Source organism: Passer domesticus, chromosome 2, assembly GCF_036417665.1.
Source record: "Passer domesticus isolate bPasDom1 chromosome 2, bPasDom1.hap1, whole genome shotgun sequence".
Lineage (NCBI taxonomy): Eukaryota > Metazoa > Chordata > Aves > Passeriformes > Passeridae > Passer > Passer domesticus.
In genome coordinates, this window is record NC_087475.1 from 44,740,740 (window position 1) to 44,751,122 (window position 10,383).

The 10,383-nt window shown below is 35.9% G+C and overlaps 1 long non-coding RNA gene across 1 annotated transcript; it reads left to right on the forward strand.

Moving 5' to 3' along the window:
- Nucleotides 1–4,090: 4,090 nt before the first annotated feature.
- On the forward strand, nucleotides 4,091–7,701 carry LOC135295355 (uncharacterized). Its single transcript, XR_010357418.1, has 3 exons — nucleotides 4,091–4,502; nucleotides 5,363–5,468; nucleotides 7,214–7,701. It is a non-coding gene; the product is annotated as an uncharacterized LOC135295355 (long non-coding RNA).
- Nucleotides 7,702–10,383: the final 2,682 nt, after the last annotated feature.

The window sequence follows — 10,383 nt, forward strand, 5'->3', positions numbered from 1 at the left end:
AATAACTTATGGTTGCACTGCCTTTGCAGGATAAACAGAATGAACAGTTTTTTGAAAAGTTTCCAGTCACTGCTTTTGGATCTTAAGGCCAAGAGGATAATGAGGAAAGACTGTCTCAAACAATTAAGTAGGCAGAATGACATACTTGAGAACAACCTTGACTATTACTAGACTATAAACATTCAGAAGAAAATAGGACAGTTTAGACCAGCCTTAATGAGATGCTTGCATATAAACTGTGTGCAAAAAGAAGAGGGGGAAAAATGGGTCATCTAGAGGTCTGTTGTGCTAATGAGGAAAAAATATATGAAAAGAACTATCTAACCTGTTAAATCCATAAACTGCATTCACAAGAAAGTGTCTTGAGATCAGTTATTAATGAAAAAATGTATGGAATTTATTTTAATATTCACCTTTTCAGTTTTTACATGAAAGAACAAAGATAAACCAAAAAAACCCAAACCAAACAAAACAAAACAAAACAAAAAACCAAAAAAAACCAAAACAAAACAAAACAAATTTAAAAAACCCAAAACCAAACTAACAACCCAGTTCATTCCATCTTTATTATGCTGAGTTACAAAAAGTGTGCTTCATTTTTTATTATTTGGCAGATTTTATATTCCCTTGAGTGTCCAGAGGAGTCTTTTCTTCTTCTTTGGCTTGAAGTTAACATCTTCTGACCCTGGGATAAAATATTCCAGATGAAGCATCTGCAGTATTTTATAGATATGAGAGAGTAAATGTCTAATTCATTATTTTCTAAATGTCATTTTTTATTTTCAGCTTTGCGTTTTGGTGGTTTCTGGTCATGTAGTGATAATTGAACATGTTTTACTTTATAACTATTTATAGTTCAAGAATCCTTGATTTGCAGTCTTTTCACTTACCTCAATGAGTGATAAGTTGTTTAAAATCACTTAGGTTTCAGATACTTTTTTCTTGTTACTTTAGGTTATCCGGTTCTTTGTGGATTTGATTATTTCTTCCTGTCAAGATTGTGTCTTAACTCTTTAACTTAGAAAATTGCCATCATACCTTCCTACTTCCTATACTACGTCTCTAGTATAGGGGCAAAAAATAGAATGCACATCAAGTCAGTCTCAACATTGCACCCTGAACCCTCCAGGTGGATGCCTCTTCTCTAATCAAAGAATTATTTTGTCTTTGCATAGTGCTGTCTGTACTTTGCATTTCATGCACTATCAGAGCCTTGTCCACTTTAAATGAATATCTCTTACTTGGTATTGTATTATAATAATTTTTTTATTCTGATAAATTAATTTACCACTTTTCTCATTTTGTTTCCTTAGACATATTAAAGAATCAATATAAGCTGTCATAGGACTTCTTGTTTAATATTTAGCTATATCTGTAGTGAAACTTCAAATGATAAATGCCTTAAAATCGCTTAAGTTTCACTTAAGTGAACAGTTCAACTGAGTAAACAAGGCAGTGGACCTAGCTTAAAATGCAAAATTTTCAAAAAACTATTTGGAAAGCTTTGCATATACTTCATAAGCTTTTTAAAGTCATGTCTTTTTCAATTATGAAGAATTAAGTTGAACTCTAGGAGAGAAGTTCACAATAGCAGTATGTAAATGCCTTTGCAAAAAAAAGAGCTATGTTTGTTAAATGGTGATTTATAAGAACCAACACAATGAAAGCTAACTTTTTTAGGGTTCTGAGACTAAAATGTGGAAAAAGAAATGAAGAGAGTTTTATGAAACTCTGTTGTCTGAATAAATTTCACTTTTGTTTCAAAACTGTGACAGCTCTTTAAAATTAGAATTTTGACCCTGAAAAACAATTTTCATATCAGATTCTTACACCAGTATTTCGTTTGTAAAAGTATCACTTTTTCCAGCAAAACAGTAAATGAGGCATCCACTGAAATTGTTGAAGCAGCTTAATTTCTTTTTGCTGCTCTGTCCACAGTTTCAACAGTGCTGGAAATAATAGAGCACTTTTTTTTTTCTTTTCCATTCTTAATATGGAGAAAAATGTGTTTTAAATTCTCTAACATTAATGCATTCCCTAAATATGAGGATTTTCCTAAAACTGAAGCCAATATTCCTAGCTCTTACACTGTAATTGTCAAGATAACTTCAGAATTCAAGTGGATTTTTAACAGTTGAACAACCAAAATGAAAGTAGTCCAAGATTTTATGGCACATCATATACCCAAACCACCTAACCAAAGATCTTTAGCTTGCTATTGAGGAATCTAGTGAGCTATAAAATTAGAGATTATTTAACCATTCAGATTACTCAGTCTTATTACTTGTAGAAAAGAAATACAATGTGTAATTGCATAATTTCTACCTCTGTCAGTTTTCTTATTATCTCTATGCATGAATGAGCAATTTGTACATCTTACTTCCTAAATTTTATCTCTAACATCGAATGTTTTGCACTGGTAACACTTTCTGTCTTACTTCCCTCTCTTGTAGAATCCTAAGGTAAATACTGGAAATTGATTTTTTTTTTTCATTTTGTTATATTTACAGAAATATTTGGCTTATACAGATCACATGCATTAGATGTCAATCTAACCTGAAGCAAGGAAAGCAATTTTATAATAGTACCAGTTTCTCATGGATTTTGAAGGGATAGTATTCCACAATCATTCAAATGTTCAGGAGGGCATTTTATCTACTGCTGCAGGAACCTGATCTGTCACACTTCCAGTAGCCCAATTGTATAAGGCCTCTGGGAAAGACTGTAAGAAGATTAGTTTTGAAATATTATCATTTGTGTTGGGTTTATGTGGCCAGATTTTGACAGTGGGGGGGCCACAGTGGTGGCATCTGTAAGAAGCTGCCAGAATCTTCTTTCATGTCTGACAGAGCCAGTCCCTGACAGCTCCAGAGATGGACATGGTGCTGGCCAAGGCCGGTTAGTCAGGAATGGTGGTAAGACCACTGTGATAACATATTTAAGAAGGAAAAAAAGGTGTTGTGCAGTTGCAATTGCCACCAGAGAAGAACAGAGTTAAAATGTGAGAGGAAGAACTCTGCAGACACCAAGGTCAGTACAGAAGGAGGGGCAGGAGGTGCTGCAGGTGCTACAGCTGAGATTCCCCTGCAGCCCATGGTGAGGCAGCTGCTCCCTGTTGGAGCAGGTGAGTGGATGAGAGAAGGTTGTGAACGTGTGAGAAACCTCTGGTGGAGCAAGGTCCTGGCAGGGATCTGCAGACACATACAGAGAGGAGCCCACACTGGAGCAGTTTCCCTGGTAGGACCTGAGACTCTGTGGAGGACCCACACTAGAGCAGGCTTGAAGGACTGCATACTGTGGAAGAGTGATCCATGTTGGAACACTTCATGTATAACTGTTGCCTGTGAGATAGACTCATGTTGGAGTAGTTTGTGAAGAATGTCTCCCATGGGAAAGACTCCACAGTGGAGCAGGGGAAGGACTCTTCTCTCTGAACAGCAGCAAGAATGTGTGATGAACTGACCATAATCCCCATTCTCCACCTCCTAGAGCTCTGCACAGAAGAAGACAGTGCCTAAGAAGGAGGGAAAGGTGGTGGGAAAGTGTTCTTAAGATTCATTTAAGTCATTATTATCCTACTTATTTTTCTACTTATTATCCTACTCTGATTTTCTTAAGTAACAAATACAATTAGCATCTCCAAACCAAGTCTGTTGCCCATGATGGTAATCAGTGAGTCATTACTCCTTCTTTTTTCCTCAACTCATGAACCTTTAATTTTATTTTTTTTTCCCTCATCCACTTGTGGAGGGGAGTGACAGAGAAGCTTTGGTGGATGCCTGGCATCCAGCCAGGATCAACGCACTACATAATCACAATCTTCAAGACTCACACAGAGATAATAAGAAATTAAAACTGGATATAGGAATTGTTTGGAAGCACATAATGGAATATTTAGAAGTGCAGTTTTTTGGGGTTTTTTGGGGGGGGGTTTGGTTTTTTTTGGGGTTTTTTTTGTTTTTTTTTTCCCCCAAAATGTTGAATATAAATATAACAATAAATAATATTGCATTGGCTTTTTGCGGTAATGTTTTTGTAGTGCGCAGTGACTCTGGTAAGGTTGTCGTGGGCAGTGACTTCACAAATGGCTTCTGTGAGAACGCACCAGGAGCTGCCTCCATGTCTGACAGAACCAATTTAAAAATAAACCTGTTGGTGTCAAAAGCTGAGCCTATCAGCAGTGCTGGTGGCACTTTTGTGAGACCACATTTTAAAAACAGTAAAATAAAATTTTGAGTGGTGTATGTGTGAGAGAGAGTTCTAAGAAAGATGTGAGAGAAACATCCCAGCAGACATCAAAGTGAGAAAAGAAGGAAAGCAGGTGTGCTCTGGGCATCAGAGCAGAGGTTCCCCTCCATCTCTTGGAGAAGATCATCATGAAGCTCTTAGTCCTCCTGTAGCCCATGGACAACCATGGTTGAGCAGATATTCACCCTACAACCCATGCTGGAGCAGGTTGATCTGTCCTGAAGGAAACTGCAGCCCACAGAGAGACCACACTGGTGAGGGTTCTCAGCAGGATAAAAAAGAAAAAAAGTTGTTGAATTTTGTTCTATATCATAACCACTACTGAACAATTAGGAGGGGGTGATTTTCTTCAGGTCTGTTATAATTTGAATATGTATATATATTTATTAGTTACTAAAAAAATAAGAATTCTGTTTTGTTGTGTGGCATATTCAAAGTACTTGCCTTGAGCTATAAGTTTTGATTGATGTGAGTTTTGATCACCTGAGAATATCTTACTTTCAATTTCGGCAGCAAGAGAGGATGTGTTACGGGCAAGAGTTCCTCTGGATTTAAATATTCATAAGTGTGTGAGAGTGAGTTGAGTTCAGGGCCCTTCTCACTATGGTATTTACAGCCCAGATATACCCATTATCAGAAAAATAGTTGATGACACATTTCCTTAGGTGTGTGGTGTGAAGAATGATTCTTCATGCTAAACCAACCGTTTATAATCATACAATGTTGATATTAATAAACATAATTTTAAAAAAATTAAAAAGTGTTAGTTATCTTAAATGTTGTTCAATACTTAAAGATAATTTGATCAGTGCTCTTCACAGACACCTACAGAGACATCTGCGGTAGTCAAATATAACAGGTTTCTCAGTATTCAGCAGTGTGTTACATTGTCAAAGTTAATGAGATGTCTGATAGAAAATAAGGACAGGCCTGGTTTGAAAATTTGCATCTATTTGTATCTCAGTTTTCTTTCAAGTTCTTCAGTAAAAACAATGTGCAAGACTGCTCAGTTTTTTTGTTTTTGATATTTTGTGTTGTTTTTCAAAGGCAAGCAAAATTTTTCGAATTAAAAGCATTTATGGTGTCACTGATAATTTTTATATATTCTGAATAGTGCAACACAAAATAGCACTTCAGAACGAGATAGAATTGTCCATTTCAGCAGGGAGAGATCTGCCATGATCATCCAACTACCTGACCACCTCAGGGCTGACCGAAAGGTAAAACATGGTTTTAAGTGCATTGTTCAAATGTTTCTTAAATACTGCCAGGCTTGGGGCATTGACTACCTTTCTATGAAGCCTTTCTTAGCATTTGGTTTAACTCTTCAGCCAAATTGCCTTTATATTTACCTAAAGAATACAAAGAAGCTTGAGCACATACACCCTCAGTTCATTATAGTGGAAAACCCTGAGGACAGAAAATTTCCTGAGGATAATTTCTTCCTCTCAATTATTTTAGGTGGGTCTTTTCACCTTAAATAATATTTTTTGAAAAATGGTTTTGGTTTCTGCCAAGGTGTTTGCATTTTTAAAAAAATCTGATTGTTTAAAGATATGATTTTATTACTATTATTAATTCTGAAAACTTGATGTCATTTAATTTTTTTTATAGCAATATATATATAAGATTCATTTGAGTGACTAAGTGAATGTGAACATTGAACCTAATTGAGGTATGCTTACTTATTGAATTATAATTTACCAAAATTCATATCCTGTGGAAGAACTAAGCAATTTCAAACACTAGAGTTTAAAACATTTAGAAAATACAAACATACTTGGTCAGAACCATATGGGAGTCACTATATTTAAATAACAGATAGTACATATGGGTTGCGGTTTTTTGTGTGCATGTGAACCTCTGTGCATGTGTGTGCACAGTTGTATTTATGACAAGGCAGAAAGCAACTCAAAGAACTCATTAACTGAAGAAAACCTATATGGAAAAAGGGCCTTTATGTAGATACAGAAGAACCAGAATTTACATCAAATTACATAAGGAGATAAAGAGGTGTTGTGGAAGACAGGGTTTAGGGCAAGTTTGGGATGAAGTTTCTAAAGGGGTCTCTCTAGAAACCAGATTGAAGCAGCCTTTCCCCCAACTGGTCCTGGTAAAGATTTCCTTGGAGGAAAGTAGAAAAAACCTGTTTAACAAACAAAGTCTTTACAAGCATAAAAATTGAATAATATTAGACAACGGAACCTCCTGTTGTTCTGAAGAGAGGGAAAATTCAGAAAGTCGTTGTTGTGGGTTGTAGCTCAGTTCACTCAGTCTCTTATCAGTCCCTCCTGAGCTGGAAAATGCTGCGTCCTGGGGCCTGGTGGGCCACAGGTGTGAGCTTCCAGTGTTCTTCTGGGTTTCCAGTCCAGAGCAGGGCTGATTAGTTCCAAGAAAAAGAAAAGCCACTATCCAGGGAACTTCTCTACCTCAGCTAGCTAAAAAAAAACAACTAAAAATCAAAGGAGAGCTCTCCCCCTCTATCTGTGCTGCAGACAACAGTCCATGAGAGAGAATGCTGAAGCCCTTATCTTCATGTTTTTGAATACAGCTGTCTCAGACATTCCACCGCTTCTCCTTCTCTCCTTCTCCCCCCACCCCCCGCCTCCCCCCCCCCCACCCCTCACTCTCAGATCTAGTTTGAAAGGTGCAAAACTTATTTTTGGGCTAAACAGATGAATGGGGATAAAATTCAGCATCATAAAGTCATCCCAGGATATATATGTATCCAATTTATGCAAGAATAAAAATGTTTTTAATATTTTTTAAAGATCTATAACCTCATTTTCACTTACAGCCATTAGCCATCTCTGAATAATATTTCAGCAATCACATTATAGTCATGTGCAAATAATTTCATAAACAGAATGGATCAATTCTTATCAATTTAGCATTGACTCACTTCTTTGAGTTTACAACTCAAATATATTCTTCTTTTTTAAATATCATTCCTTTTTCAATCCAGGTTCTCTTCCTTGCCCTGTGTTAAAACCTTTGATACAGACTTGTTTTGTGGAATGGAGTGCAACTTGTTCATTCGTAGCCGTTCCCTGACAGAAAACAAACCTCTTTTTACCCACCATGGGTATATTCCTACTTTGCAGCAGTATGGAGCCACATTGTTCCTGATAAAGTACTTCATTCTCTCTGACTTCAGAAGCCTAAAAAAACAGATGCCACCATTTCAGTTCACTGTATGAACTCCCTATGTGGTTGAAGGGCAGAAAAAAGAACTTCCAGAATGACTTTGATGTCATATTTGCATAAACAACTAAAATAAGTTTGGTGAATCATTCCTGACAAGAACCATATTTTTGCCATTGAATGTAAGTGCCATCTAAATTACAAGCGTGGATATAGATAGCTTCACTGCAGTCTGTGAAGGACAGATGAAGTTAAAAGCATCAGTCATTATGATCATGATGCAAAAGATGTGTAGAACACCAGAGGAAAAAAATAGAGATATGTATTGTTGAATATATTTTCAAACTCCAGAATAAAATTTGTATTATTATTACCTTAAAATTTGGGGGTTTGATTTTTTTGGTAGTTGCATGATAGGTTTTTCTCTTTAAATTATTGCTTTTATTCCTAGAATACTGACTCCTAAGCAGATAATAAAGTGTTGACCTCAGATACAGTAGCAAATAGTAGCTAGGAAGACAGAAAACACTTCCAGTTAACACAATACAATGTTTGGTCATCCATTTCAAATTTTGTACTCAAGTGTATAATAAGTTTAATTTATTTTATACAAATTCTTGAGGGAAAAATTATTTTATTTCATTAAAGTCTACGCTTTACTTTTTCATTAATATCCATCTTTGTGTATAAGCAGAAACTTTTAAAATAAAACCCAATAATAAATAAAGAAATAAATAAAATAATAATTCTTTGAAATAAAAATGTTCTTTTCCAATGTAAACTTTCTAAATTTTTCTCCCTCACATACACAAAAAATGACTATATAAACACAATATGAGCACATTTGTGAAATACATGCCAATTTTCATTGTTTATTTCAATAGACAGCTAATTTCACATTCCTCTTTTTTTTTTAGAATTTGTTTTTTTAGATTGTTGTACTTTTAAAAAATGTTATAGTTTCTGGGCTTCTTTCCCAGCCTCTATTTAAAAAATTCATCCTGAATCTTAGCAATGATTTCTGTGATGTCAGTGCTTTGGGCAACACAAAATTCTGAATGGTATTATCTTGTACTTCATTCTCAATAAACAACAAGCAATAATTCCACACTACAGTATGTGATTCAGGCTGCTTAATTTAGTCCCTGAGAAAGTTATTGCACTTGCCACAGTTAGGCACCCCATGGTCTCTGTACTGACACAGGATGCCCAAGCTTGCAGTACAGGGATATTTGACAAGCCTTAGGACATAGCAGAGATTCTTTCCTTTCTGTCTCCACACCTGGAAACCAGGAGGGATGCCTTAGAGACTTCTTGAATGACTGTATTTTGGCAAGTGAGGATAATACTATGTGAACACAGGCAATGGCTTGTTACAAGGCTTTTTATTAGATGAACTGCAGGTGTCTAAACTGAGCTCAAGGTTTCCACAAATTCCATACAGTAAATGGACAGAATATATTTAATTCGAATTATATTTGCAGATGTTCATCTTTAAATACCTAGATACAGGCACCTGCATGTTAAAAGTGAATCTCACCCTTCAAGTTCTTTAAAAAGCAGTGCTATTAAGGAAAATTGTAACTGTGTCCTCCAAAGGAGTAGCTCCATGTTTTTGAAGTGCTACAGAGAAAACTACTTTCTGTTTATATTTGGGTATCACTGTGAGAATTCCTCTGTCTCTGTGAAATTCCAATAGATGTGAATGAAAGGTTAACATTGAAGAGGGACTACAACCTTCTGAAACAACTTAAGTGGAAAATTTGTCTGCTAACTCGGAAAATCAATTCACCTGTATTCAGAAGTAAGTAGGTAATGAATCACCTGACTAAATTTTTCAAATGAATCCCTGAAAAGTGAAACCTAGTGAGATTGATTTTTTTTCTATACATATATTTTCAAAGATCAGTGCTCTCAGCTTACTGACTGAAGTGCCATTGAGGCAACCTCTTAACTGTAGTCTTATAGATGTTGAGCCAGAATTTTGTAGTTGTTAAGAATGATACGGGAAAAAATGATCACAGGTCTCATAAGATTATTAAAGAAGTCTGTGATTACTTGTGTGATTACATAAAATTAAATATAGGAAATTTATCTATTGGAGCAAATGTGCACAACATGGGATGTTCAGATAAAAAGTCAAAAGAAGGGATCAAGGTGGATTGGGGGGTGGGGAATGAGTGTGTGAAAATGGAGAGAGGATAAAAAAATGTATGATATTTGCATACATATGTAAATATGCTGCTGATGAATATGCTTGTATGGCCAAGCACTGTTCCTGATCAATGCACTCTGTAATGTTTAATTAATAAGTTATATTCCTACTTGCGGTATGATGTTGCTCTCCATACTGTGTGTTTGATTTGTTAGTTATCCTCAACCTACACCAGCTGGTAAAGTAGGAGGAAGACACTGTCTGGAAAGACTTGAAGGTGAATCTGGAGTATAAACAGAGTCAGGCTTGGAACAAACCAGTTTGTTTGTTTGAGTGTTTGAGTGTTCAAAAAAACTAGGAATGAATTTGAGAAATCAAAGGAGAACATGTTTGACTCATGAACTTGCATTCTGCTCATCTGGAAGGAAGGGACAAGGGATATGGTGCATACATAATCTATACAAGTGCTGTGTGTGTGCTGTGAGTGTGTATGACTGTATCTCTAGCATACATGTTCTACCTTACTACTGGATGGACCTGCAAACAGGAACAGCAGCAAGGAAGTGGAAGAGAAGAAATCCCTTGAGCATTAAGTTTACAGAAGTCAGCTTCCTTTAACAGTGACCACTCTTATGACTGTTTCATAATTTTGTTAATACTGAGGGTACAGCCCTCTGTACTCAGGTACATTTTAAGCTGATATATTAGTATGGCTTTATTTCCCAATCATTATTCTGCCAATATTATATGAACCTTTCAGGGAGCACCAGAGTAAGAAGTAGTTTCTTCACACAGTTTCCTTTATGTGCTGACATATTAAATAAATGTTGACCTAG